Genomic DNA, 16,624 nt, shown 5'->3' with positions numbered 1-16,624 from the left:
GTTCTACAATGAACGCAAAGATGACCCTAGTGGACATTTGGATAGCAACATTGACAACAACGGCTATTACAAAGATGGTCAGGGAGGCCATGTTGGAAAGACGTTCATAGTGACTCTGGGATCCAACTGAAGGGAAGAAAAAACCCATGGAAATGCATATGAAGACGGTGCCAGTAAGTTTAGATAGTTGATCGTGAGCAGAAGGCATGGAAGTCGTGAGATCTACAGGGAGTTTTGTAGCTATTGCAAGTAGTGTGAGGGTAAGGGAATTAAGTGAGAAGAATCGACATGGTATCCATGGCTTCCTAGAACGCAGTCCATATAACAGATCAAAAATCATAAATAGAAAGCATACCGAGGTGGCCGCAGCTGTATATAAGCCAATCAAAGGAATTGGAGAAGAATAATTGTGATCATCTGATGTTACATTCAAACCTGAATGACTCTCCATTTGTCTTTCTTTTGGTTGAACAAGCAAGTCGTCGTCTTCTTCTTCTTCTTCTTGCCTTTCTTTTGGTTGAACAAGCAAGAAGCAAGTCGTCTTCTTCTTCTTGTCTTTCTTTTGGTCAAGTCGTCGTCTTTCTTTTGTATATTATATAAATTTCTATTTAATAAATGTCATTAACGCGTCCTATGAACCTCCCTGCTCACTCAACAAACCTAACATTACATTTTATATTTGATTTAGAATATTAAAAAAAAAAATTAAAGAGTGGGGAGGTTACTTTCAGACATGCCACTGTGTTTTTGTCAATATTAGATATTAATTCTCACGTTTTCAAATTGTTGCCACTCCCCTTGACCTTGGTCTTGTATCACGGATAAAAAGAAGATGACGTAAATGACCTTGTCTTCAACCTTAAGTCTTTTTACCTAGAAAATCTGCCATTTTCAAGCTTAACACCAAGAAGGTGCATTGTTTTTAACTTATTCATCCTCTTCTTCAATCTATTATCTTTTAATGCATTGTAAAATATCGTTTATTTTTCTACAGAAATCTATTCTTCTCCCACCAAAAATCATAATCCTGATCTTGATGTTCGAAGGAGATAGAATCTTCAATTTTCTTGTTCTCAATATCTTGTAGAAACCCTTGATTTTTTTACCCAAAAGTCCATGTAACTTTCGCTTCTCCAAAAGTCACTCTTGTTCTCGTGGTTTGAAGATTGAAGAAGATGGGATCTTAAGTTTCAGCCTAAAGAAGAAGAAGAGAATGAAAAACTTGATGTTGAGGTTGAAGATGACTTGTTTTGAGGAGAAAATCAGCTAGACATTGAAAATGATGGCATTTAGGTCATTTATGGTAGTCTCAAAGAGAGTCATAGGTCAAGGGAGGCATGTCATCAATCTCAAAATACGAGAGGGTTCTTCTGATTTACAAAAATATTAGAGAAGACCTTCAACATGGAAATGCCATCAGTTAGGATACTTAGAGAGGATCCGATGTTTGTCATAAATGAGGACTTCGTCTAATAGATTTTTTATCTTTTGGTCTGTATGATTTCATCAAATTGTTGCAATTGGAATTGTAGACTGTACCACCCTTCAGTCCAATCAGTGGGATGCCTCCTCTTTAATGCCCGAATAACAGACACCGTAGAGAAGTAGTAGTGTTGTGTCAATGTCTTGTATTTTGCAAGGGTGTATAAGAGGGTAGCGTCCTCTCTTCTTGGGTTTTACAAGAAAAGTTGAAATGCCCCTCTCTACAATTATCCTCTGTTATTGAGGTGGAATTTTTATTCATGCTTGGTTATTAATAGAGCTGTTTTGCAGCATATTTAGTAATTTTGATTTGCTTGTATGGTTTATATAATAGTCTCTAGAATTGGAGTTTCAATTTGATACATTGCTTATAATCTGTGTTTAATGGTCGAAAGGTTTATCTTTTGTTGGATAGCTGTAAAGGGCTTGTACAGGGTTGAATTTAATTAAAAAAAGTGAATTAGTTGTTTTTTTTTTTTGTTATCCATCTATTTTTTTCCTTGATTTTGATGAGCTATTATTAATGTTGATAATGAGTGCTTTTATTTGTTTTCTAGTGTTTCTCTGGGCAGTTTTACAAGCTAGCTATGAGGGATTTAGAAAAATTGTACATTGTAGGCTAATGGCTCAAGATAGAGGATTCATCATTCATGTTTCTTTCACCAATAATTTGGGTGATGCTACTAGGAATTAGACTTTAAAGGGAGGGGTTTATGGTGAGGTGCATCACCAATGGGCTAGCTAGTGCAACCCTTAACTAGTATGATAATTTGCATTGATTAATATTTGGATTTTTGGAATTAAGTTTTGAACGAGTTCCATGGTCAAGGTTGCCTTGAGTTCACAACTGTGGTCACGTTATTGATGAATTTTAGAAGGAATGTGATCTACGCCAAAGGAAAACTAGTAGATCTTGAGAAGCCAGATAAGGAGTATTATTCGATTTGTATCGATGAGATCATTGACTCTTTGACCGAGCTAATGTATAAAACTGGACCCTAGGGGACTTTACTTGATATTTTCTATGATGAGGTGATTAGATGGCCTAGGAGTCACTATCAAGAAAATATGTCATTTTCAAACTTAACATCAAGCAGGTACCTCGTTTTTCACTTATATAATCAACCTCTTCTTCAATCAATTATCTTTTAACGCATTGTAAACCATTGTTTATTTTTCTATGAAAATCTATTCTTCTCCACAAAAATTCATATTTTCTTCTTGATGTTTAAAGGTTGAAGGAGATATAATCTTCAATTTTCTATGGTTATGTGCACATATGCCACTTTAAGAGCGTCTCAGCGAGTCAATTTACCATTAATCTAAATATTTACTAACAAAAATATTTAGATGCATAGGATTAATTTCGTGGCACACGTCAATCAAAGACAAGGATTTCACCAAAATTTGAAGTAGGTTGGCTACTTCAAAGTTTACTTGGGTGAGTTGGCTCTAAAGAGTTTAAAGCAATGTAAAAAATCGGATACACCGGAATGAGCCAAAGGTTCAACCGTACGAACCTTCAGTCCTCATGCACCAGTTATTAAATTACAAAAAAAAAATATTTTTATTCGGACTTCTTCATGAAATGAAATTTAAGACTTTGTACATTTAAAGAAAATAGAAAGTGTCACCAAAATCTTTAATATTTCTGCATTTTTTCATTGATTCATGAAAGAGTCTAGAAATTTTATATATATAGGTGGGGGCGGTTCAAGGGCCATATGAAAAAACAATGGTTTTTCAAAATATGGGTTAGAGGTTTTGGATTGAGCGGATTTTTTGCAAGGATGGTCACTATGATGAGAAGATCATCCTCACAAAAAATCAGCTCAATCAGAAACTTCTAAATCTATCAAAAGTGATTAACAAATTATTGACAAAAATTGATAAAAAAAATTGACGGTCCACATTCTAAATCACTTTTAATGGGGTTAGAAGTTTCAGATTTGACTGATTTTTTTTTTTCAGATGATCTTCCCATCATAGATATCATCCTCACAAAAAATCACCTCAATCCAAAACTTCTAACACATATTTTGAAAATTTATTAATGTCACATTGTTTTTACATATGTTTTCTCATATGTCCCTTGAACCTGACCCTGTATATATATTTTATTTCTAATTTTAATATATTAATAATTAGTTATTATTTCAAATCAATCCGACCGTATTAAACCCTGGTTTGACGATATGAACAACTTTTAGGTTTGATTATCCATTGGGTTTTTAAAACATAGGCTTAAAGAATTCTGCCCACTTTACCACACAAAAGAAATAATTAAGAGTTTTGGCCAAGTATGCTGTGACAAAAAAGGATGCAGACTCCTTGAGAAGCATGTCCTCTCTCTCATATTTTAAAATCAAAGCATCTACAGTTCTTGAACTTATAAAGTCGATTGAGTGTGTCACCATTTTTTTTTTATTTAAAAAAAAGAATCTTCATTAAAAAATGTTGTACAGGACCCTGTTCAAGCTATCCGTACTTGTTGCCACGACCACCTTCATCGGAGATAAAGATACCGGAGTTATCACTGGTGACCGGAGATCACGTGGGTCACCACTCCGACGCTCAAAAATGTGTGAAAATTACATTTTTACCCCTCTATTTTTATGTAGAAAAACACTAAGAAAAATGGTAAATCTAGCAAAATAAATTTAGTTTCTTACGCATGAGTGACACTGTTTAGGGCAAATAATACACCTTTTTCAAATTCAAAAATCGTCGGCATAGACCTCCATAGTGTCCCAAGCATATCTTAAAAAAATTTGGTCATCATCCTATGTTAAGTGGTTAATGCATTCTTCAATTTGAATGACATTACTCAAAGTAGAACATTCCTTGCTCTTTGGTAAATGCCAACTTCTCTTGGTTTTATAATGCCAATGAGATCTAGTTATATATCAAATGTTCATTCATTAACAACAACCTTTACTTGTCAATCGATTCTTGGCAGGGGAAAATTGTCTTCGAGATATATTTTATTTGGGATGGTATTGTCAATGCAAACCCCTTACTTTCCCATCCTTCTTTGGTACCACAATAATGTTTGCTATCCCCGGTAGATACCTTCCCGAATGAATCTAATTCTAAGCAAGCTTCTGATTTCCTTAGTAACCACTGGAGCTATGCCACCTCGGTGACTATTTGAGTTACAAAATCTAGTTCTCATTTATTTAGGGGATGGAATCACGTTTACCAAATTTAATCATCAATAAATATTATATAACAGAGAAAATTAGAAATGGAGAAAATCAGAGAAGATCCTTGTCAAAACCCCAAAATTTTGTACCTTGATTCCTTACACTACTAGAAAAGGGACTTATACCGACGTATACATCCGTTGGTGAATCTACCTAAATCCGTCGCAGAATAATATACCGACGGAGAGGTTTTTTCGTCGGCACTCGTCGGGGTTTGTAGGGTCGGTAATTGTTTTAGCGATGGATTAATAAAATTTCTGTTGCTATATCCATTATTTTCTGGAAAAATTTCTTGCGGAAATTTTTTTTTCATTTGTTGTTTAAATCTTTACCGACAGTATTATTTGTCGTCGATATATCTTATACCGACAGACTTTCTAAGTCCGTCAGTATATGCTATTTTGTTAAAAACAAATTTTTACTAAAGCCAGCCCAGCCCATAAAACAATTCCAAATGCCTACAGCCCAGCGCGCACACACACACACACACCCACCCACACTCAGATGATACATATTGTTTATCCCTGCCCCATTACGATAGTCCCGCATTCACTAGTTACCTGTTGGCTCAAATGAATATGAAAAATCCTGTACCTTTGACAGACGAAGATCCATACTTGTTGACTGAAGAAGATGAGCTTTTCTCCCTGTCATGTGATGAAATTAGACATATGACTCGGGGGGGAAGTGTTTTTAAGCCATAAGAACTCTATGTTGATAATTCTGCAATCCTGGCAAAAAAAGAAAGAGAAGATCCCACCAAGGAAAGCATCGAAGAGGATAACTCCGTGATCAAGCAGTTAAAAAAATCAGGGGCCAATATCTCAGTATGGGATTTACTCATGGCTTCCACTGCTCATAGGGAGGCTGTTCTCAAAGCATTAAACACAGCCCAAGTCTCCCTTGATACTTCTCCAGATCAGTTGGCCAGTATAGTAGGGGTAACTTATGCGGAGAATATCCTATCCTTCTCGGACTCAGATCTCCCAAAAGAAGGGGCAAGCCACACCAAGCCGTTGCACATTACAGTTGACTTTAACGGGATGAGAGTACCTCTAGTTTTGATTGATAACGGGAATGCACTGAACGTCTGCCCACTGAAAACGACTACTTGTCTCGGGTTTAAGGCTGAAGATCTCAAGCCCACTAATCAAGGCGTTAGGGCCTATGATAACACCAAGAGAGATGTACTGGGAATTTTGCACCTTCGATTATCCACAGGCATAGCTGAATTTCCTGTGGAATTTCAGGTTATTGACATCCAGTCTTCTTTCAATTTACTGTTAGGGAGACCATGGTTACACCAAATCAAAGCCATCCCTTCTACGTTACACCAGAAGGTCAAGTTTATCAAGGATGGGCTAGTAATTACTCTCTATGGAGATGCTGAAATTGTAGGGATTATGAACAATACTGAAGCTAAGGATGAACCGTTGCTTGAAATTCAACCAGAACAACAAGGAGTAGAGCTCAGGGGGTTCGAGTTTGAAAATATATGCTCAGTCCAATGGGATCAAGCCATGAAAGAATATTTTTCAATGGAAAATAACTCTAATTGCTATATGGCCAATATATTCAAGAAAATGAGATTTTTCCCTGGTATGGGCTTAGGTCGTAAGCAGCAAGATATTAAAGAGGCATCAGTGATTAAAGAGGTCATCGGGACATTCGGACTAGGATATAAGCCTACTAAGGAAGATTGGGCCCAATACTGGAAGACAAAACAGGACAAGACCATTGCAAAAAGGCAAAGATGCACTACGGATCTCATTAAAATGAAGTCCTATCGAAAGGCCCTCAATGATTATTTTGTGAAAGAAGGAGAAGACTTCCGTTACTGTGGGTTCTCAGAACCGTTCATTGATCACATCACTGGTACTCGTCTACCGGGATTTGAAATCTTCTTTGGCATGAAATGGCCTGAAAAGGAAGCAAGTACAGAAGTTAAAGAGAATAAAGTTGAAGACTAGCAGCTCGATCTGGACTCTCTCAACATCGATCAGCTATTCATTGAAGATCATAGTGTTTTAGTATTGACAGTTGAGAAAGGGATCCCAAATCCTCAGTCTGTAATCAAACCCGCTGTTGGGTGTCTTTCAAATTATCATGTAATTAATCCTGTGTTGCATGTCAAGGCTAGGTCTATCGATCTCATTAGTCCTGTTCAGTCTAACATGCCAGTCGAGTCCTTTATTTTTGTTAAGTCAAATAAGTTAGTTGTTTCTGCTGAGTCTGTTATTTCTAGTGAGTCTGTTTTTCCTGCTGAGTCAAGTGAGTCTGTCAAGTCTTCAATGAGTCCTATTACCCCATCTCTTTTCAATGAAATGAAAGAAATTTTTGATTACCCCAAGCGCAATAATAATTTCACTAATAATCTGACTTTGGAGAGAGAATCTTCTGACGAAGAACCTCCCCCTAAAATAATCAAATTACTTGAACAAGAAGAAGAACGTCGGACTCAACCTCTAATAGAGGAAGTAGAGGTTATCAACCTCGGAACAAAAGAAAGTCCTCAAGAAATTCGGATAGGAGTCACTTTATCTCCCGATGAACACAAAGGGATAGTAGACTTGCTCAAAAAGTTCAATGACGTATTCGCGTGGTCTTACGAGGATATGCCGGGGGTAAGCACAGATATTGTTCAACATCGGATTCTGTTATATCCTGATGCTCGACCAATCAAAAAGAAACTTCGACGTATAAAGCCAGAATGGACTCTGAAAATTAAAGAAGAAGTTACGAAGTAGATTAACACTGGATTTTTGGAAGTAGTAGAATATCTGGAATGGATTGCTAATGTCGTCCCAGTGCCGAAAAAAGATGAAAAAGTTAAAATGTGTGTGGATTTCAGAGACCTAAACAAAGCAAGTCCAAAGGATAGTTTTCCTTTACTACACATAGATGTTCTAGTGGACAGTACAGCAGGACACGCTTTGTTGTCCTTCATGGATGGTTTTCCGGGATATAATCAGATAAAAATAGACCCTCGAGATATACAAAAAACTTCGTTCATCACACAATGGGGGACCTTCTGCTACAAGGTCATGTTTTTTGGTTTGAAGAACGCTGAAGCTACCTATCAAAGAGCAGCAACGACTTTACTACATGACATGATACACAAGGAAGTCGAAGTCTATATAGATGATATGATAGTCAAATCTAAGGAACAACTAGGGCATGTTACTGCGTTAGAAAAGTTTCTCACAAGGATCCAAAAATACCAATTCCGCCTCAACCCGCAGAAATATGTATTTGGAGTAACTTCTAGAAAACTATTGGGATTTGTGGTCAGTTAAAGAGGGATCGAAGTAGACCCTATGAAGATTAAAGCTATCCAAGAGATGCCATCGCCTGAGACTGAAAAACAGATTCGAGGTTTTCTGGACAGAATCCAGTATGTTAGCAGGTTCATTTCTCAACTCACTAACGCCTGTGAACCTATTTTCAAGCTTCTCAAGAAGAACGAACCAACAGTTTGGAATGAGCAATGTCAAAAGGCTTTTGACCAAGTCAAGGAGTACCTCTTAAACCCACCTATTTTGGTCCCACCTACACCGGGTGAACCACTTCTTCTGTATCTGTCAGTCACAGAAGAAGTTATGGGATGCATGTTTGCACAGTATGACAAAGATACTCGCAAAGAGAGGGCTATATACTACATCAGTAAAAAGATGTTAGAATATGAACGAAAGTATTCGACCCTTGAAAAAACTTGCTTAGCACTAGTATGGGCTACTCAGAGACTCCGGCACTATATGCTGTCTCATTCAATTATCCTGTTATCTTCGATGGATCCTCTCAAGTATCTTTTCAAAAAGTCGACGTTGACAGGGAGAACCGCTCGATAGTTATGTTGCTATCAAAGTTTGACATCACGTATGTTACACATAAGTCTATCAAAGGGAGAGCTGTAACAGAATACTTGGCAGATCACCCTGTAGTAGAAGGAATAAGGCGTGTCGATCAATTTCCAGATGAAAATATCTTGCACGTGATAAGTAGGTTTTATACCTATAAATTAACCACTTTTAAATATAATATTTTGTTAATTTTAGAGTCTTTTAGTTGTTTTTAGTTAAGTTTAGTTAATTTTATACTTTTTATGTGTTTATATGTTTTTATTTGATTTTTATGCTTATTTTACAGATTAGGAACAATATGGAACATTGGGATGTTTGCATACGTTTAGGAGAAATTCTGGACTCAAATTTGTTCACTCTCAGAAGAGCACGTTAAAGAAGAACCGCAGAACCAAACATGGCAGTTGTACTTTGATGGAGCCGCTAATCAAAATGGGTATGGAATAGGGACAATCCTATTTTCTCCGGAAGGATGCCACATTCCTATCGCTATTAAATTAGCCTTTTCGAATACTAATAACACGATTGAATATGAGGCGTGCATCGCGGGGCTCGAAGCTGCTTGAACCTGGGTATTTTAGAAATTGAAGTTTTTTGGGATTCGGCCTTGGTCATACATCAGTCATTGGAAGAATAGAAGACTAGGGATGAAAAATTGAAACCTTATCATGAGTATTTATTAAACTTAGTCAGTAAGTTTAAAGCTATCCTGTTCCAACACTTGTCAAGGAAGGATAACAGATTTGTTGACTCCTTATCAACTTTATCTTCAATGATCCATTTATCCCCTGTCATGGAATTGAGGCCGATCACTGTTGAGTCAAAGACAAATCCGCATACTGCCATCAGATCAACATTGCTACTCGACTACCCGATGGAAAGCTATGGTATACAGATATAAAGAGAGTGTTGAAAAAATAAGAATTCCCGGAAGAAGCATCGAGGAAGGAACGACAAATCCTACTAAGATTAACATCTCAATTCATCCTGTGCGCAGGAAGTTTATACAAAAGGTCTTATGATGGGATTCATTTGTCATGTATTGATGAAGACCAAGCTGAACAGATAATGGTTGAACTACATTCAGGAGAATGTGACCCTCACATGAGTGGGAAAATGCTAGCTAAGAAAATTATGAGACAAGGATACTACTGGCCCACGATGGAAACAGATTGTCATCACATGGTTAAAACCTGTCATAAATGCCAAATACATGCAAACCTTATACATATACCACCATCTCAATTTGTGGGTCTGACTTCACCATGGCCATTCTCAATCTGGGGAATTGACATTATCGGTAAAATATCGCCTAAGGCATCAAACGGCCACGAATACATTCTAGTTGCCATCGATTATTTTACCAAATAGGTCGAAACTGCCTCTTATGCTGTCCTCACTGCGTCTCGAGTTGCAAAGTTTATTCAAACGAACATCATCAGTCGATACGGGGTACCTTCGGAGTTGATCTCTGATAACGAGTCACACTTCAAGGCTGAGGTTATTAAAGTGTGTTCAAAGTTCAAAATCTCACACCATAAATCATCTCCTTATCGTCCTCAGACTAATGAAGCAGTCGAAACAGCTAACAAGAATCTTAAGACTATCCTCAGGAAACTGTGTCAATCACATCGAGATTGATCAGAAAAACTGCCATTTGCACTATGGGCATATCAAACTTCAATTCGATCCTCTACTGGAGCTACCCCCTACTCCTTAATGTATGGCATGGAAGCAGTCTTGCCAGTTGAAATGGAAATTCCGTCTCTCAGGGTCTTATTAGAAAGTCAGTTGTCAGAAGCGGATTGGATTCGCCAACGGTATGAAGAATTGAATTTGATCAAAGAAAAATGACTAAGAACTTTGTATCACGTGCAAGCTTATCAAAGAAGAGTCGCCGGTGCGTTTGCCAAAAAAATCAAGGCCCGTCACTTACAAGTCGGGGATTTAGTACTCAAAGATAATCGGACACCTATTTTTAACCCTAGAGGGAAGTTCAAACCAAATTGGGGAGGTCCGTTCATCGTCAAGGAAATATTACCAGGAAAAGCTGTCAAGCTTCAGGATCATGATGGAATCGAATTACCAGAACCAACCAACCTTGACCAAATTAAACGGTACTACATTTAAGGAAGCCATATTTGGCCTAATCAATCCTCATATTACCTAGTCACCCAGTTCAAGATATCCTTTTTCAACCCCTTTGCAGTCTTTTCAAAAATAAAAATTATGCCTTTTTCTTTCTCAGCCCGATCACCTAACCTAGGGAAGGGAAATTCGAACTACGTTTTGGTCTGATCCCAAAATTCTGAGGTACGTAGGCAACCTGAGAAGTTACTTCAGGCCCGACCATATAAAAAAAAAAGTATATTTCCCCACACATAAAAAATGAAGAAAAAAATTTAAAAGAAAAAGAAATATCATCCAAAATGGGAAGAAAATTCAAGAAAATTTTTAAAAGAAATGCCACACAATGGGCATTTGGGTTTTTGAGCCTCAAAATCCCTTTCTTTTTATACCTAGTCCCAAGCTTACCTATAAAAGTCCTCATAAGTACCGTGTGAAAAGTCAAGGAGGGTAGCAAAGCATGATCAGACAGTAAATTCTAGAAGTTCAGAGGGGAAGAAAAAATAATAATAATAATAATAAAGTCTACTAAGTTGAAAACCCGAAAATGGTGACTTAGGAAAAAATTAAGGCAAGCTCGCAAGGTTGAAAATCTGAAAGGACAACTTTGGCAACAATCAGAGCCAAGAAAAAAGAAAGAGCTCACTAAATTGAAAACCTAAAAAGGCGATCTAGGAAAAAGTTAGAGCAAGCTCGCTAGATTGAAAACCTGAAAAAGACAATCTAGGCAAAAGTTAGAGCAATAAAGAAAAACAGAAAAAAATCCCAAGCTGAGAGCGGTCCGAGCTGAAACATCAGAAGTCCGAATAATCAAGATCAATACTTAGCTTAAACCAGGCATAGACTCAAAAGCCACAAGTATCTTGTCTACGATCGATCTAAAAATTCTTACTTTCCCAAGTGAACCAAGGGAGATAAGGGTGAATTCTATGATGAGTCTCAAAAGGAAATAATTTTGTTCTCTTGAGCCTGACTCAAAATCTTCAATAAAATTAATCAAAATTAAAAGTTGGATCTTTATTGCGCTGGTGGTAATCAAATATTTCAAACGTTCATACAAGGGGCATTTTCTTTCTTCTTTAATGTAACTTTTCCCCCCTTATACTAGGGGCATTTTTTTAATTTTTGCATGGTGTGTTCAATTATCTTCAATGCCACATTCATTGTCAAACTAGTGGCATTTTGTTTTTGAGCAATGTTAATCCTAAAAGATAATGAGAACCCCAAACATAAGGTTACCCTCTTGATAACAGTTTTTTGAAAAACTCTTGAGATTCAAAAGAAATAAAAACTCAGGTTTTAAATTCGTAAAACTTTTGGATAAAACCTTGAGATTCAAACAAACGTATTTTGGATCTCATATAGGAGATAAGTGTAGACACCCCATTTTTGCACTCGCCTGATTAATCAACTCGTCAATCCAATTGCAATGATTCCCAATGATGGATGTGTATTCCATTGCTTTATTTTGTTACCAGATGTGTTTCAGAAATCCGGATGAGGTATCTCGAATTGACAAAACCTTAGAAACCACGCTACGCTAGGAAAATACGACCCTAGAAACATAGAAATCATCATCTTGCAGACCAAAAAGAAACTTCACGATAAAAATCACTAAAAAATTACCAAATTACCAAAATACCCCTAACCTCAAAACAACCCTAGAGCCTACGTTACGCTTAGGAAAACTCTCTCAAACATATAAAATAACAAATCGGAACCAAATAAATCATTTCACCAATTTTAACAAAATTTAACAAAATTACGAAAATGCCCCTCATAAAGTTCACAATCATTTCACATAAAATTTTTCATAAATGACACAAACCAACATTCTCATTGAATTCCTTACGAAAAATCGATTCTAAAACATCCTAGAACATTAAAAACCGACTTAAAACGTGAAAAGTCCTCTTCGGGGGCAAAACGGTAATTTCACAATTTTCATAATTAAAAAATTCGAAATTAATAAATAAAATATTAAATAATTAAAGTGAAATATTAATGAAATTAATTTAAAATTTTGAACCTAAAAAATCGATCAATCGGACTTTGGGGTAAAATTGTTGAGGGTTCGTGGGATATTTCTTTAAGGACCCCTCCATTTGGGGGTCCAAAGAATTAAAGAAATAATGGAAGGGGGTTCTCCAAAATTTAAAGTCAATCAAGCAAGACTGTAGTCAAAGTATTAAAGTCAATCAAGTGAGACTAAAGTCAAAATTAAAGTCAATTAAGCAAGACTGAAGTCAAAATATTAAAAGTCAATCAATTAAGACTAAAGTCAAAACATTAAAAGTCAATCAAATAAGACCAAAAGTCATAATAGAATTCTAATTAAATAATAACTCTATCTAATAGAGTTCTAACTTAAAAACAATTCAACCTAAAACAATTCTAATTAAAACACAATTCTACTTAAAAAATAATTTTAACTAAAACACAACTCTAATTAAAAGATCTCTAATTAAACACTAACTCTATCCAAATCAACCTTAAAAAATTCTATAAATAGAGGTGCTCACACCCTATTTTCGGATAAAATCATAAACCCTAAGAGAAGTAGGTCTAAAAGCTCCCCTAGCCCCCCATAAACCCTAGTTTTGGAGCCCCAACTCCTTACCTAACATCCCTCCTTCAATTTTAGTCTAGAAAACACCTAAAATCCGTCCAAAAACACTCCCAAATCTGCAACAAATTTGAAGAGTTCAGATCTAAAAACAAGGAGATACCTTGATCTAGGAGATCCGAAGTCAAATCCGGAGACAGAACGAAGTAAGGGAGTACAGTACAAGGAGCTCTTTTTGTCAGATCTGAGGGAACAAAATCCTTGCTATCGGAAAGGTATGTAATTTTTTTATTTTTATCTAGGTTTTTTAGCAATGTGATATATTTGGGAAGTTAGTAGAGACCGGCTTTGGCCGGGCGGGGTTGGTGCCTAACACCTTCCAACCCCGTAACATGATCCTCGAATTCAGATTTTTTGTGGTAGATTAGTTCTTTTTATCCATGTTAGAGTCAGTTTGGTTAATAGACCACAATAACTAGGTGGCGACTCCCAAACCTCAAGAGTCAAAAGCGGATCTGCGCACCCCGCGGATCGAGGGCGCTTTCAGTGGCGACTCCACTGGGGACTATTGAGGATCAAACTTGAAAAACCCCAAGTATGGGAGCATTGCCAAGATGACCTAGATTTTTTTTATTATTTAGTTGGATTTATTTTATTTATTTTTTATCTTGATTGTAGATGATTTTGGGTATTGCATTTTTTTTTTCCAATTAAGGATCACTTTTTGATAACCCCTAAATAATGAAAGATTCAATTGACCTTTGAAAATGATGGAATGATGAAGGTTGGACAGAAATATTAAAACGTTTTTAGAAAATATTTTAGTGAGAATTAAGTCTGGGAGCCTCTTAATAAAACATAGATCTCGTCGAGTAGATTAATTTAGAATCTGAGTTCACTCAATTTCGTTATCGGAAGCCTTAGATATCATCGATGCAAGTTCAATCTATAAATCTGGAATTATTTCTGAATGAAAGTTGGGACAGCAATGTTAAAACTTTTTTAGAGAATATTCTAGTGAGAATTAAGTCTGGGAGCCTTTAATAAAACATAGATCTCGTCGAGTAGATTAATTTAGAATCTGAGTTCACTCAATTTCGTTATCGGAAGCCTTAGATATCATCAATGCAAGTTCAATCTGTAAATCTGAAATTATTTCTGAATGAAAGTTGGGACAGCAACGTTAAAACGTTTTTACAGAACATTCTGGTGAGAACTAAGTCTGGACACCTATTAATAAAATGTAGATCTCATCGAGTAGATTAATTTAGAACTTGAGTTCACTCGATTTCGTTATCAAGAGCCTTAGATATCATCGATGCAAGTTCAGATTGTATTTTCCTAATTCACAGAAAATTTGAATTTATCTAATGTTGGCACAATTAATGTTCTTGAGAGTGAGCTCATCTCAACCATTGTCATTCTATCATCAATGTAACACCTATTGGAATCTCGATTTATTTTGGATCACCCAAAAGTGATCATTGATTGGACCTTAAAAATTATAAAAATTATGCCTATTGCAATGTTTGTTTGATCATTATCATATGCCATATTTATTGATTAATTTACCATGATCTTGCTTGAAATACATGATTGATGTTGATTGTAATGTTAATGTGCTTATGTGATGGGAATAATGTGATCTTAATTGAATATTCATATGGTTTGAATGATTTTGATTTTGATTAAATGTATGATTGGTTTGATTGGATTCATGGCCCATTTGTTTGAAAAAGGTCCCGGGCACACCCCACCCTGTTTTGCACACACCACATGCACGTTTACTGTTTTACTCACTTACACGTCCCATTTAGCCAACGTGGCACTAGTGCGTGGCCCGGTCTCTTCGGAGATGCGACGTCATTCATGAAACCCACAACTCCAGTCACGTACCTTAGGGTATATCAAACTGGGGGCATCAATACCATCCGATCAGGTGATTCTGAGAAGTATGTTGATGCACCCAGGCTGGAGCGACCTGAGCCTTTGACCTATCACATGTCCCGATTGCCAACGTAGTACTAGTATGTGGTCGGTCCCCTCGTGGGATGCCAAACCATTTATGAAAACTACAACTCTTGACTCGTACCCGTAGGTATAAAAGATAGTCTAAGTATATCAATTGCACTTCTTAGTCAAAACCGGTGCCTAAGCAAGATCTTGCCCCGCTGTACCCTACCGTACGAGGGGGATAGACTACGTCTATTCTAGACGAGAGGTATTTAAGTGGGCCCTTGCTCAGCATTGTGCGCCACCTCTCAACTGGAGATCAAACTGGCTGTTTTTGGCTTCAGAGAAGTGAATTGAGGTTTTAGATTATCACCTATACGGTATATCAAACCAAGTCACCACGTATCGAAAGGTATATAGGTGTGCTTGGGCAAGGGTGGCTAAATAAAAATGCATTGCACATAGTAAGCTTAGAGTCTAAAAACCTTCCCAGTAGGTCACGACTCGAACTTATCGTGGGTGTTCCCGGGTTGTTTATTGAATGAATGCATGTGATTGATGAATGTATGTGAGTGATGTGAATGATGAGATCAAGAATGTATGGTTGTCCTCAAGGATAAAAAATTTTCTTTTTGAAAATTAAAATGGGTGCACCGACCCAATAAAGAATCCATTTTTTGCAATAATTTATAATGACCCAGTCCATCTCGATCCAATAATCATGATGGGTCGGGCCATTTAGATCAAAATGGAAATCAAATTCTTTTCTAAATTCGGGTTTCAACCCATTTTTAAAGAAGAGAAATGGTTTACAAAATGAAAGTATTTTCTAGAAGAAATGTTCTCTAAAAAATATATATATATTTTCCAGAAAAAGTGTTTTCCATAAGAACAAGATTTTTCAAAAAAAAAAATATTTTCTAGAAGAAAAGAGAATGAAGGAAAAATGATTTACAAATGATATATTCAATAAAATCCCAGGATTTTTAAAAATGTTATCAAGGGGTTAATACCAAAATTGACTAAATCTACCTTTGATGGGGTCATATAGGGTTATCATTGTGTCTAAGCTCAATCGTCCATCGTCTAGTTAGGGTTGTAAATCCGGTCAGTTAGAGTAAACGTTAATATCAAGTCAACAGTCAGAAATGATCTCAAAATTTCTCAACATCGTTCAGTTGTTCTTTGAAGATCATAATGCTTCAATTCTATCAGTTATAAGCAATATCTTAGTCCTCAGTTCTAATCAAACTCGTGTGGGTACTTGTCTTGAGTTTTCATGAGTCATTTGGGTTAGCTCGAGTCATTTTTTCCAGCAAGGTCATGTCTTCCTTAGATTGAGTCTACTCTTTCCTATTGAGTCAAGTTAGTTCATCGAGCCTATAAAGGTGTCAGTTGCCCCATCTGAAATTGATCGGATAAAGGAAATT

The sequence above is a fragment of the Akebia trifoliata genome, chromosome 16 (genome assembly GCF_017979445.1).
Source record: "Akebia trifoliata isolate Shusen 1 chromosome 16, ASM1797944v1, whole genome shotgun sequence".
In the NCBI taxonomy this organism is placed as follows: domain Eukaryota; kingdom Viridiplantae; phylum Streptophyta; class Magnoliopsida; order Ranunculales; family Lardizabalaceae; genus Akebia; species Akebia trifoliata.
This window is presented reverse-complemented; position numbering follows the sequence as displayed.